The 13,835-nt window shown below is 43.9% G+C and overlaps 1 long non-coding RNA gene across 1 annotated transcript in view; it reads right to left on the bottom strand.

The window, feature by feature from the left end:
- Positions 1-291: 291 nt before the first annotated feature.
- LOC116906599 overlaps positions 292-13,835 on the bottom strand; it is a 55,889-nt gene continuing 42,345 nt past the window's right edge. The window contains exons 3-4 of the long non-coding RNA XR_004388754.1: positions 1,065-1,177; positions 292-329 (exon numbers count right to left, since the gene is read on the bottom strand). This is a non-coding gene — a long non-coding RNA (uncharacterized LOC116906599). The remainder of the gene's footprint in view (positions 330-1,064; positions 1,178-13,835) is intronic.

The raw sequence follows: 13,835 nt of genomic DNA on the forward strand, positions 1-13,835 counted from the left end.
CAACAGAGTCTGTGTCAGAGATAGTTTTCATTCCAAATGTTGGGGTACCCACATGGAGACCCAACTGAACATCGGCTACGTACATGTATGGGGCCTAGGTCCGTGCATGCTCTTTGGCTGGTGGTTCAGTTTCTGTGAGCCCCCACAGGCAGGGGTCAGTTAGCTATGTAGGTCTTCCCGTGGTGTCCTTGACCCCTTCAGCTCCCTCAGTCCGTCCCCAGACTCTTCCACAAGACTCCCCGAGTTCCGCCTAATATTTTGCTGTGGGTCTCTGCATCTCTTCCCATTGGCTTTGGATGAAGCCTCTCAGATGACAACTGTGCTCCCGTCTGCAAGCTGAGCAAAGTATGGTTAATTGCGTCAGGGGTTGGCTCTCTCCCACAGGGTGGGTCTCAAGCTGGGTAAATCATTGGTTGGCTCGGCCCTTGCTCCACCTTTATCCCTGCATTTCTCGTAGGCAGGGCAAATTTGGGGTCAAAGGCTTTGTGAGTTGGTGTTCCCCTTCTTCCACTGAAAGTACTACCTGGCTACAGGAGGTGGCCACTTCAGGCTCCATATCCCCGGCTGTTGGAGTCTCAGTGTCGCCCCCACATCCTCTCAGGAGCCTCCCAGATCCCAGGTCTCTGGCTGTCCCAGAGATGACCTAATCCACCAATTTTCCTTCTCTCTCTCATCCCCACCATCCAACCCGCTCTCCCCACACTTGATTTCCACCTCTGTTCTCTTCACCATCCCCTTTATCGCCCAGTCTCCTCTCTCCACCCACTTCTAATGTCTGTTTAATTTTCCTTTCTGAGTGGGATTCAAGCATCGTCCTTTCGACCCTCCTTAGCTTCTTTGGGTCTGCTAATTGTAGCATGGTTGTCCTATACGTTGTGTATAATATCACTTATAAGTGAGTACATACCATGTGTGTCTTTCTAAAACAAAATTTTTAAAAAAATCTTGCCTAACTTAAAAAAAAGTAGGTTTGCATGCATGACGCAATGGAAGTTGACCTGGAACCTTCCAGGCTGTCTTTCATCTCTTGGCTCTGCTTTATCAAAAGTTCCACGTCCACCTACCTGTATGTTGAAGTCAATGACAGAGAGATCTCCACCTTTCCACAGGAGCTCTGAGATTACACACGTGCACTCTGAGTATCCCAGGAATCCACGTCTCGCTTGTCGGAGAAGCGCTTTATAATTGAGACATTTCTTCAGCTTTTGTCTAGCGTCTTTGAAAATGTTGATATTCCTACTGCGTTGATCTTAGAAACCAGGTTAGAGCTGTTGACACCTTTGTGATGTAGCTCCCTGGTCTGAAATATGTTTCCTTTCTAATGATGAAACCTTTGCTCCCTTAGTAAATTTACCAAGTTTTCTTAATGTATCTTGGATTTTTGCGCATCAGTTTTTTTTTATAGCTATCTTATGTTATGTGGGCCTTCTCTAATCTCATCTTCACATTGATTATTATTTGTAGGCATGATAATGCTGGTTTAACTTTACTAATCATGTCCTCCTAGCAACTTGCTTTGTCAATTTGCAGTTTCATTCAGATAAATTAAATTGAGCTTTCTGGGTTATGACCCATACCTACAAATGTAGATTGATACAGATTCTCTCTCCCCCCCTCTCCCTCTCCCTCTCCCCCTCCCCCTCCCCCTCCCTTCCCCTCTCCCTCTCCCCCTCTCTTCTCCCTCTTCCTCTGCCTCCCTATCCTTCTCTCTCTCTCCCTCTCCTTCTCCATTTTTCCCTCTCCTCTTTCTCCCTCTGTGTCTTTCCGTCCTTAATTGTGAGCTATCGAACCCTTACCATTTTAATAGTGATAACTGTGAGCAATGTTTTTCTTCTGAGTGAGGCCTTGCCTGTGGTATTAGAATTAAGAATGATGCTCTATGTGGGGCTAAAACAAATATACCCTAGGTTGTTAAGAAATCACCTATCATCTCTATTTTATCATACTTTTAAAAAATCAAAATGGTCTTTTTTAAATTCATGTTTGTGGAAGTAAAACTTCCAGACATCAGCATTCAGATTTTAAGCATAGAGCTCGGAGAACATTTGAAATATTAAGAATATTCAAAATGCATAAAGAACACATATTATAACCATCAGTTTGCTGAGTTTTGACATGAACCTATTTAAACACAAACATTAAAAAACGTGTCATCTTCCCAAAACATTTCTTCCTGCCCTATTTTAAGTCCTGGTCTTAGTCGGGGCTAGTATTGCCGTGATAACACACCATCACCAAAAGCGAAAGTGGGGAGGAAAGGATTTCTTTAACTTACACATCCACATCACAATTCATCATCAAGGGAAGTAGGACAGGAAGTCAAACAAGGCAGAATCCTGGAGATGGACCTGAGGCAGAGTTCAGGAGGAATCCTGCATACTGGCTCCTTCACTGGCTTGCTCCCCATGGCTTGCTTAGCCTGCTTTCTTGTAGAACCCAGAACCACCGGCCCAGGAGTCCCACTATGCACAGTGGGCTGGGCCCTCCCCCATTAATCACTAATTATTTAAGAAAACGCCCTACAGGCTTGCCTGATCTTATGAAGGCGTCTTCTTAATTGAGGCTCCCTTCTCTCAGATGACTTTATTTTATGTCAAATTGACATTAAACTAGTCAGCCCAGGCCCAACCTCCCAGCCCGGCTCCCAGGGAGCCCAGGATTAAGCTGCATTTTCTGAACTATATAAATTAAGTCAAACACCACACAGGACCTGAGTTTTTGATTTCCTATATAATCCTCAGTGTGTGACAGGAATCGGATTCCTCCAGGCTGTAGGGCTTCTAGCACCTTCTGGGTTTGGTGGGTGGGCTTTTCACTCAGTTCCATAGAGAAAATCTTCCAAACCCTTGCCCAGCACAAACATGCCAGACCAGGGGGCTGTTCTTCAGTTGTGGTTATGTGTGTTTATCAGTGCACTTGCTCGCCTGGTTCTGGTCTCCTAAAGCTATTTGGTTAAGTAAATCAGAGACCTTTCTAATATGGAGAACATTTCGTTCACTCACTAAAACCACCTGATCAGTCTGCATGTTTTCATTATTCCCACCAGCACGCACTTGCCAATCTCTTGCTTAGGAATTATGACTTTGATCGTCATTTTCCAACACAGTGATCTTAAGAGTAACTTAGCAGTTAATATTGAGATTTATAAACTAATTTGGAAGACTTATTTTTCCCCCTTTGGAACTGTTTAAATAATATCGCAATTACACATCTCTCAAAGTTTTTATAATACTCACCCATCAAACTTCGGGGACAGTGTACTTTTCATTGGAATATCTTTTCAAAGAAAAGCAATTCATCTCCATTTTAATTTTAATTTTAGGATGATTGTTGATAAATCATAGATCCCAGTGGTAATTCCTTTCTCACCAGATATATCCAAGTTGCAGACAATTAAATGGACGCCTCTCATCAGAGTATTTTTAAGCGTCACTATTTACACAATTGGCAGTTTGTTTCTATGTATTTGCAGTCTCCCATCTTCACTGACTAGACTGAATTATACTTAAACAGTTGTATTGATCTTGTTTTCAATGTGCTAATTTTTTAATGTATTGTCTTGCTGTTCTGTGATGGTGTTACCTAAATCAGGAACTCTGCTTAATGTCTTACCTGTCTCTTAAAATTTTACTCTCCTGCTTCCCTTAATTTATCTGTGGCATTTGAATTATCTGCTTGAATTCATGTTTAGTTATATATTCGACACGTTCTATTTAAGTCAGAGTAGTAGTATTTTTCATTATGCTTCTTAGATTTTAAAATCTGATTTCTGTGAAGACATCCCCCACTTACTCTGTTGTGAAGCCCATGTTTGCACTCATTCTAGTGTCTTTGTGTTACTTTTCTTGGTTCTTGTTTTTCTGGCTTGTGGTGGGGAGAAAGTGTCATAAGAGTTCTTTTTAAAAAAAAAAAAGTTGGGGTGGGTGATAGTGATTCTTGAATCCCTTGAGGCAGAGGCAGGTGGATCTCTGAGGTTAAACCCTGTTGAGTCTACAGAGTGAGTTCCAAAGGTACAAAGAGAAATCCTCTTTCAAAAAGCCCAACAACAACAACAACAACAACAACAACAACAACAACAACAACATTACTACATTACTACTACTATTCTTCTTCCTCTTCTTCTTCTTCTTCTTCTTCTTCTTCTTCCTCTTCCTCTTCCTCTTCCTCTTCCTCTTCCTCTTCTTCTTCTTCTTCTTCTTCTTCTTCTTCTTCTTCTTCTATCTTTTGAAATTATAATTACATCATTTTCTCCTTCCCTTGCATCTCATTTCACCTCCTATTTATGTTACCCAACCGACCACAGCTGTCTTTCAAATCCATGGCCTCTTTTTCTTTAACTGTTGTTAAATGCATGATGTATATGTGTGTGTGCGCGCGCGCGTGTGTGCGTGTGTTTCAGATTTTGCCCAGGTTGATGAGGCTTCATGGGTGTATCTTCTCTGGTAGGAGACACGATCTTACAGCATCTTCTTGTTCCTCTAGGTCTTCACTCTTTCAGCCTGCACTTCGGAAGTGATTCCTGAGCCTTGGGCCCTGGAATTGTAGATGTATCGGTGCAGTGCTCCACAACTCTGCACTTTGACCCACTGTGGTTTTCCTATAACGGTCTCTGTCTGTTGCAAAGAGAAGTTTCCTCACTAAGGAGTCAGAACTCCACTTACCTGTGGGTCTGAAGATAAATATTTAGAATGTAGTTGGGAATTATACTGGTTTAGTAAAGTGGCCATTAGAGTTCCTCCTCCAAGATCTACAATTCCACTAACTGTGTAGTTGACTAGGTCTCCAATACCAGACATAACTTCCCTCTTGTTGAGTAAGCACGATAGTTCTTTATATCTGGTGCACTGCTTTTAAAAAGTCATGGATATGTACATTATATTTATATGTATTTTAAAATTAGTATATGTATATGTATATGTATATGTATATGTATATGTATATGTATATGTATATGTATATGTATATGAGAATGTATGTATATGGTTCACATGTATAAAGTATAAAGACAACTTCTATGAATCTTAAAATTTCTTTCCTTCCTTCCTTCCACCATGGGATCTGGAAACTAGATTCAGGTGGTCAGGTTTGTTTGGCAAATGCTTTTCATTGCTAAGGCATCTTGCTGGCCCAAGAACCATATTCTTCACCTGCTCTGTTTTGGTGTCTTCTAGTATTCTTGTCTGCACATAAGTTGCATTCCTGTTTTGCTTGTGATACACAATCTCTCTCGGATTTATTTTTTAATATAGCACAAGGTAAAGGTCCAATTTCTTTCTTGATTATTTTTATTTGGCCTAGTGTTTTCCTATAAAATAGTACTATTTGTTAAAAGGCTTTCTTTACTTCTATTGAATTGCCTCAGAACCACCTTCAAAACTATCATGCATGTGGATCTGTGTGTCTCTTTCCGGACTCTGTACTTTCCCACGCCTTTTGTGCCTCCCTCGATATCTTGATGTCTGGATCTTTTTTTAAGCCTTAAACCAAACAATACCATGCCCCAGCCTTTTTACTTATTTTAAAATGTGTGTGGTTCTTTGAGGTTCCTTGCATTTATGCATTAATTTTAGCATCTGATTTTCACATTGAAAAATACTATTGGGGCTTTTAATCAGCCTATGCTCAGTCTGCGAAGCAGCCTAGGGAGATCAACACATTGGAGTCTTCCAATCCGCCAGCATGGCAGGCCTCCTCATTCATAAGAAGGTTTGCGGTTCTTGTTGGTAAGATGTGAGGTCTTCTTTCGATTTTTGTCAAAGCATTAGTCTTATAATGTTTTTGCTGTTACTCACTTCCTTTAGAAATGTTTTTAAGATATTTATTGCACGGGGACTTGTGTGCAGATGCCTACGGAGGTCAGAAGAGGACATCAGATATCCTGGGAGTAGAGTTCCAGACAGTTGTGAGGCACCATGCTGGTGATAGAAACCATGTGGTACAAGCGCTCTTAACTGCTGAGCCCTAGTCTTTAACTCCAGTCCCCACTTTTTTTTTGAGGGAGAGAGTTTATTCAGGGTTACAGTTTTAGAGGATCCAGTATAGGGGATGCATGGTAGTGGGAGCATGAGGTGTTTACTCACACTGGGCCCACTGGAAGGTAGCAGAAAATTATTTGTTCTTACATACTTTTGAATAAATGTACTTCTCCCGGGCTTGCTGTGACTTCTGTTCTCTCACAACTCGCAGCCTTCTGACCTTTCACTAGACTCACAGGCTCTGTCCCTGTGTGTCCCATGCATTGGCAGGTATGTTTTTCTTTGATTTGAGTAGGAAAGTATTTTGGTGACAGATAAGGCTGGGAACTTTGTTAGTAACGAAGCCAGGGGCTACCACCCAGCTCTACTCAGAGCAAAGTCTCTCCATTGCTGAAAGGAACACTTTGGATAATTTTAGGATAATTATTGGGAATCTCCAACTCCTTCATATTTACGTAATAGACTTCTTTCTTTGCTAGCACTGTCTTACAGTGGCCTCGATTATGTTGGTTTTGAAGTCTTTCGAAACAAGCAGCACAGGACAGAACACATTAAAACCCACCCAACCAACGCTGTCCCTATTAACTCCAGAAACCCTGCTTTCTGTTGGGAAAGACCTTGCGCACAGAGCACTTTCTGCTTTGCTGTTTTTCTTTCTTTCTTTTCCCCTTCCCTGATCTCCTGCCGCCTTCCTAATGTATTCAGGTCACACCAAGACCCTGAACAATGAATGCTTACAAAAAGCAGTTGCAAGCCTTGACTAGGGAGATAAGACAAGGCCTCCAAGGAGTAAGAAACCCTGGATCACCCAGCCCAGTCCAGCAAGGATACTGAGAGCAAGAGAGAGGCCCTCAGTTGCTGAGGAGTCCCCATCCCAACTCAGCCCCCAACACTGAGCACCTCCCTCACAATTCCATCCCAGACCCCATAATAACAGGAGGGCCTAGGGAGCCCTCCCTTCTCTCTAGAATACCATCAATAAAGTTTGATGCACCCCCCCCCAAAAAAAGAAACCCAGAGATCCAGAAACAAGACAACAGAGTTATGGAAACTCCATGTTAGGGAGGAAGTCAAGATTGTAGCCCGGTAGCTATCCTATCAACTCCAGCGCCCTGTAAGTGCTTGAAACAGAGGTGGTTCTGAATTTCGTAGGAAATCTGGACTGGTATGTATGGATGCAGGGCCACCAGTTGGTACAACTCTTAGGAACATCCGTGTGTGTGTGTGTGTGTGTGTGTGTGTGAGTGTGTGTGTGTATACATATATATATATGTATTATTGTGAAGTCTAGGTTAGTAATATTAGTAAGTTGATCTGAGCCTTTTAAATGTTAAAGGTGAAAGACAGAGCGATTTCTACTGGCAACTCTTGCTGGCTATCGACCATACTAGGTGAACAGTGTGGAAACATGCACTCAGCTTTGTCCTCCTGGAGCGGTGTCGTATTAGTGCCCATCAAAGCAGTGAGCTGACAGGCCTAACTTTCCCGTGGAGATGTTGTGAAAGGGGCGATTTGGGAAATGAGTGGGCTCACTGGCCCCCATCAGTGTTCAATGTGCTACCCGGGAGCCAAAGCACCAGCCGTAGTAATTGCCGCATTTGTTTAGGGGGGTTGCTTTCCCAGGCAGCGGAGCCTCATTTCAGCACACATGCCTCTAATTTGATGTTTTTAAATTCAGCTCCAAGACTGTCGTCAGGCGTTTGTCCCCCTCTTTCCTTTAACACTGACCACCTTGTTCCCCTTTCTCCCGTGAACAGAGGCAAGCAGTGTGCATTGAAAGCCAACAGCCTTTGTGTGGCTTGAGAAATCTGAGGCTGACATCTCTGGGCCCTTTTTGTCTTTCTCGCCTCTCTCGGCCTGTGACCTGCCAACCGGGTTTGGCTCTCCCAGGCTTTCGTCATGTTGCATATCGATTGCTTTCCCTTCCTTTATTTGTAAGATGCCAAAGGACAGACCCTGCTGCACAGTGACAGTGCCTTTGGACTGTGAGTAGGTCAGGCAACGTCCCTAGGTGTGCAGGTTCAGTGAGACTTCACTGTCTTAGCTGCTGTGACATCAGCAGCTCCTAAAGGACCCGATTGATTTCTCCCAGATTGCTATTCTAAACTCTCGAGTTCTTGCTCTGGGATTTCACTCTGCCTTTTTGAATGCTCCTTTATTTTCCGGGCTTCTTTCCTTTCTCAAACCTTGTGATCCTTAGGTACTGGGTTTACTAATTACCCCCAATGCTGACACCTGACAGCAGGTGGCCACCATTCTGTTAATTATGTCCCGGGGCTTAGAGAGTCTCTTCTAATGACATCTAATCATCTACCTCCCGACTCTTGGGCTAAGAGCGGGTTGCAGGCACAATCTCCTTCCCTGAGCTCTTTGAATCTATTCTTGTGGTCTAGCACCATGCCTGCAAGGTAGACGATAGAACTGCCAAGCACTTAGTTCCTTCTCTAGTGGCTGGGGAATCATGGCTCAAATGCAGGAAACTGGATCAGTCCAGTGTTGATTTACTAAACAAGCCAACTTGAGAAACTGTAAGCCTGAGACCCGCAATAGATTAAGACTCTTCTCTAGTTCCCCCTCAGTCCCCAGGTCGCCATTGTATACTGTCATTTAGCACAGATTTGCCGCTTTCCATAGTCCAATGTAGAAACCAGAAGGAGATGTGTTTAATTCTTCCATAGGGGAGTAAGGAAGACTGCAGTATACCTCGTGAGAGGCCTGGGCTGCCAGAGAAATCCTTGTAGTGTTCATTCCATGAGCGAACGGGCCTCTGCCTTTCACCCATAAAACAGGGAAAATATCCCTTTTGTGCTCGTTTGAAGTGCAGCCAAGAGAATGAATTGTGCATTATTTCCAGAAGGTTTGGTATTCCATGGAGGCAGGTACTGTGTGCATATATGTGTGCAGACAAAGGTAGATAGATAGAGCGATAATCCTTCCCTGGCTGCTTCAAAATGTGGACACTGAAAGAAATGAATTATGGGTAAGGAGAACTGTCAGGCAGGGAGTTTTGGTCAATTTGCCGGGACTTTAAAGCAACTGTGATGGATGTGGGAAGAGGGATCGATGGAGACATATCAATAGGGATTTCACTGTAAAGATGCCACTACCACCAGGCTCACCGGTCCCACAAATGAGTGTAATCTGAGCACGTTAAAAGGGAAAGCATGATCTTCACTTGGAACAGCAAAAATAAAACAACCACATGCTCTCACAACTGAGGAGCTCAGTCTTGGAGGTCAGAGACAGGTGAAATGGTTCTGGGTGAAAGTCAGACATACCTTACCTGATCAACAATCGTGATCATAGCTTTGGTGTAGCATTGCAGTTGAACCTAGTAACCCTCCTTATAACAGACAACCAGACCAAGCACCCCTTTCATATGAGACGTTGGTACTCAGGGAGGGTCAAACAGTGTGCAAAGGTCTAGAAGTGTGCAGGCATAATCCTGGCTTATTCTTCCGGGGATAGATTGTGTTTGGCTTCCCTACCCTGTCCTCACCCTTCAGAGAATCCTTGTTTTGTTGGTCCCTCCCTTAATGGCTGGATACTTGCATATCTGCTCTCTGTAAGACTTTAGCCCCGAGTCTGCATATTCTCCAAGGCTTTCTTCAATGATATCGTATCATGTGACCCTGGCAGGTCTCCAGGCCTCTCCAATTGATGCCACCTAGAGCTTCTTGTCATTGCTGCCATCCAAAGGAAGCTCGCAGACAGAGGGTGAGAAGAAGTAAGCTGGGAGCTGCCTAAACCAATGTATACTGAAATTCCAGGCAGCTGCGGAGTCTGCCCTAATTTAGGATAATTCAAACTTTCTCGCTGAGTTCACTGGTTATTTGTTGACCATCCAGTCTGGTGTCGATGCAACAACTCTCCTGGGGGACTTTTAATTTATACTTGATTTGCTAAATCTTCTTTTTCATCTCTTCCTCCCCTAGTTATTGCATTCTTTACACTTGAGCGCTCTCTCTCTCTCTCTCTCTCTCTCTCTCTCTCTCTCTCTCTCTCTCGTTGTTTGCAACCTTATCAATTAACTCCTTGAAACCTACTTCTAGTGTACCTAGTCTACCTACGCCCTTGGCTCTCTGAGTCAGGAAGGGATTTTGAAGATGCTGGTAAATATGTAGGTAGATGAGTAGCCCAGTTTGTGACTACTGTCATCCATTTTTTTGTTTTGGCTTTAGACCTAGGGGAAAACAAACAGTCCCTTAGGTCCTCCTCTCTCTGTCCCTGCCCCTGTGATTTTTTTCCCCTGGTTACTTGGGAGTTGAGCACGGTAGCTGTGGTAAGTATTCATTACTCTTCCGCAGTATGTGTGAATACATTACGTCATTCCAATGAGATCTAGGCTTCAACGACAGACTCTCCCTGCTGGCTTGGCTGTGTTCTCGGCTCCACAGACAACAAAAGATGACAGGTTGTAAGTTCCCACGTCAGAAGAGAGCAACTGGCTTCTGTTGGCAACCTTACTTGTCAACTGGCAGCCCCAAGAAACAGGCTCTCTGGGTCATATAAGGACAGGCAGGGGCTGACAAGTTTGATAGAAGAGGATGTAAGGAAAGGGTTGATTTCAACTTCACAGCCTGACAGTATCCTGTCTCCTGCTCCCCCACACAGATCCTCGTCTTCCTTGCAGATTTCATGCCCATCTCCATAGCCTGGCACTAGGGTGGGTTTATAAGAGACAGAGTAAACAATTTATCACTCTGACCCTAGAGAAGAAAGAACCTGAGAATGGCTACAATTCTCTTTCCTCTCCACCAGACCCAGCCAGCTTCATGTCTTCTGTTACTACTAATAATCAATAAAAATACAGCCTATTAATTTATTTTTTGAATGCAAGGCTTATTTGATTGGCTTCCATAGAGCCAATCCAGTGAGGATGTGGATCCTACATCGTACCTAGCTGGGTTTAGTAGGCCTTCAAGGAAGCCTTTTATTTAGGAATATTTTTGGATTTATTAAAAAAAAAACTTGCCATGATGATATAGAATTCCTATACACCGGGCCCTTGTTCCTTCACCAGTTCTACTATCTGGCTGCGTTTGAGTAGTGTCAAGCTAAGCTTTTAGAACAAATTATAACTGTCTAATATGGGGTCCCCTCTTAACTCCCACCCAGTGTCACAGTGCCTTTCTGCTTCTGGGATTCCCTGCCCATTGTGGGAGGGAATTAAGCTGATCTAATCTAGTGCTGTGTTTTGGCTGTCAGTCATACATTTCCCTATGGGCAGCACAGCTAGCCTGTGGATTTGGGCCATTCTATATTGGAAGTCTACACTGGGGGAAGAATTCTCTCTGTAGGTCCATCAGGACAATTGAAAAGCACATACTTTCCTCCTGACTTAGGCTATAAGCCACACCTGTGGCTGGTCCTTTCTCGAGCCTCTCAGAAGCTCTATTCAGCTCCTTCTGCTTCCCAGTGTGGATTTCTGAAGCTTTCCTGAGACCTGGATCTTAGGCCTTTTCTCCCTAGACTCTGACTTCTGCACCATCACACCAGACCTCACTCCAATACTCATTATTTACTTGAGATAAGTCCTGTTGATGTCATGACCTCCACATTTGGTAGTGTAGGTCTTGAACTAAACTTTTTCATAATCACTCTTTCCCCAAATGAGGTCTTGAGTCACGTCCAAGCCCTTCCAAACTTCTCTAGTCTACAAGCACTCAGCAAGGTATTCTTGATATAGCAAGCATTAAGGGAACATTCGACGACATTTATGTGACCATGTTTGTATAGACATTTACTGCTGGCTGGTCCCCACCTCTATCACTGAGGGATATATAGATGAATAAGAAACTCTATAAGTTCATGGTCAGCAGAAAAATCAGTAAGAACCGGGCAGGTTTCTGGGTATGGAGAATAGGTACTTTTAAGCACATGAGACCACGGCAAGGACAATGTTATTCTTTTACCTCTCTAGAAAGAGCACAGAGGAAGCAAAGCAGACTCAAGGACAATCGGCAATGCCTAGTTGGACATGCTATATCTGTTTTTGTTTTTTTTGTTTTTTTGAGCTGAGGACCGAACCCAGCGCCTTGCGCTTGCTAGGCAAGCGCTCTACCACTGAGCTAAATCCCCAGCAGACATGCTATATCTGAAGTAACTGCAGGGCACCCAAAGGACAAAGCCTTTGTGTTGGGATATTTGAGCTGAACTTCAGGCATTGGCCTAAGGCCTCTTAGAGATCGTGGGGGGAACCTCTATGGTGGGGGAAGGGTTAATGTTGAGTAATCTCAAAAGATGTCTCTCCTCTTGGGAGAGTGGGAGGCATGAGAAAGAGATATATTTCCCTCCTCTCCTCCCCTCGTCTCAGCTGTCTTCCTGTAGTATAATCTGCTGATGTGAAAGACACCAGGTCACTCCTTGCTCTTGCTAGAAAATGAGCAAGGAAACCACACCTGCTTGCCCTTACCATCAAGGCACAGGGAAGCCTACTCTTCTGCAGGCTGTGCTGGGTGATGGCGAACTCAAAGACAGAGCTGAGAGATCCAGACACATTCGCAATCCCCTGGTGAATTTCACCCTCCCTCTCTGTGAGGCAGGGATATAACATTACCCATCCCTTAGCAGTTGGGACAGGACACTCTCCACTCCTCTGAAGGAGGTTCCTACGAAGATCACCAGGGCAGGACCAGCGGGTGGCAGCTAGTAAGTGACCATGTTTCCCAAGAATGAGGATACTGTGAGGACCTTAAGTAGCCTAATTAGTAAGAGATCTACTCCAGAGTCTTGTGTTTGGGAGCAAGAAAAACAAATATGTATGATCTATATCCAGCAATGGGGGAAAAAAAAGACCAAGACAAAAATGTGTAATTGTAATGAGGGTGTCTGGAAACATATGAGGCTCAGAAAGGCTTCCAAATTATTCATTGTGTTGAATTAACAGAGTGATTACTAAGATGAATGATTAATAATGAACACTGCTTTAAAACTCCAGAATGTGGAAGCAGCAGTGTGCTGACTAAATGGACTGCGGATACTTCTGAGCTCTCTGCTTTAGAACCGACTGCTAATATATCGTTGTCCTGAGAAATCTGAGGAAATGGGGTGGGTTGCCTCTGTATCTCCTATCTGCAAAAATTCTTGAGTCTTTAGAAACAGGTCAGATGTCTTCATGGGGCTCATTAGCCACTTAAACTAGAGGGAGCTCCCACGGAGCTTTGTTTGTTACACTAGCTCCCTATGTAGCTCAGGCTGGCCTCAGACATTTTCCTGGCTCTGCTTCCAGGGGGCTGGGATTTCAGGCCTGCTCCAACACGTGTGCCTCCAAAAGAGGCAATTTCAAGTAACACAGTTGCATTATTGTCTGCAGTTGAGGTATCTAAAGGCTGTAGGCAAAGACTATCTGTGTCCTATTAACAGAGGAGCTTGGAACCTTGATAAGTCACCCTGGATCCATGCAACTGGATATCCCGGAACAGGTTCACCTCAGGAGAACATGCAGGGGGAGAGCAGGAACTGCTGCTGAAGAGTCTCACTGAGAGTACAGATGACAGGGAGAAGTCTGAAAACCAGGAAGGAGCCTGAGGCCTCCTTTCTAGGGTACAAGCTTTTCTGACCAACTCAGAAAGTGCTCACATCATGACTACTACAAAACTTTCTATTCTCATCCCATAATAATGGAGGAAGCCAGGTAAGGTGGGCCACCCCTGTAATCCCAGCGCTTGGGAGGAGAAGACAGAAACATCAGAAGTTCAAAGCCACCCATGGCTATGTATGGAGCAGCTTGACCTACCTACCTGAGACACCATCTCAAAAACAAAATCAGGAATAATCATAAGAGGAAAAGCCCAATGTCTCATTTGGCCATCTTTTGTCTTTTATTGAGAAATTGTGCTCACATGTATTTATAGAATC

This window comes from Rattus rattus, chromosome 8 (genome assembly GCF_011064425.1).
Source record: "Rattus rattus isolate New Zealand chromosome 8, Rrattus_CSIRO_v1, whole genome shotgun sequence".
Lineage (NCBI taxonomy): Eukaryota > Metazoa > Chordata > Mammalia > Rodentia > Muridae > Rattus > Rattus rattus.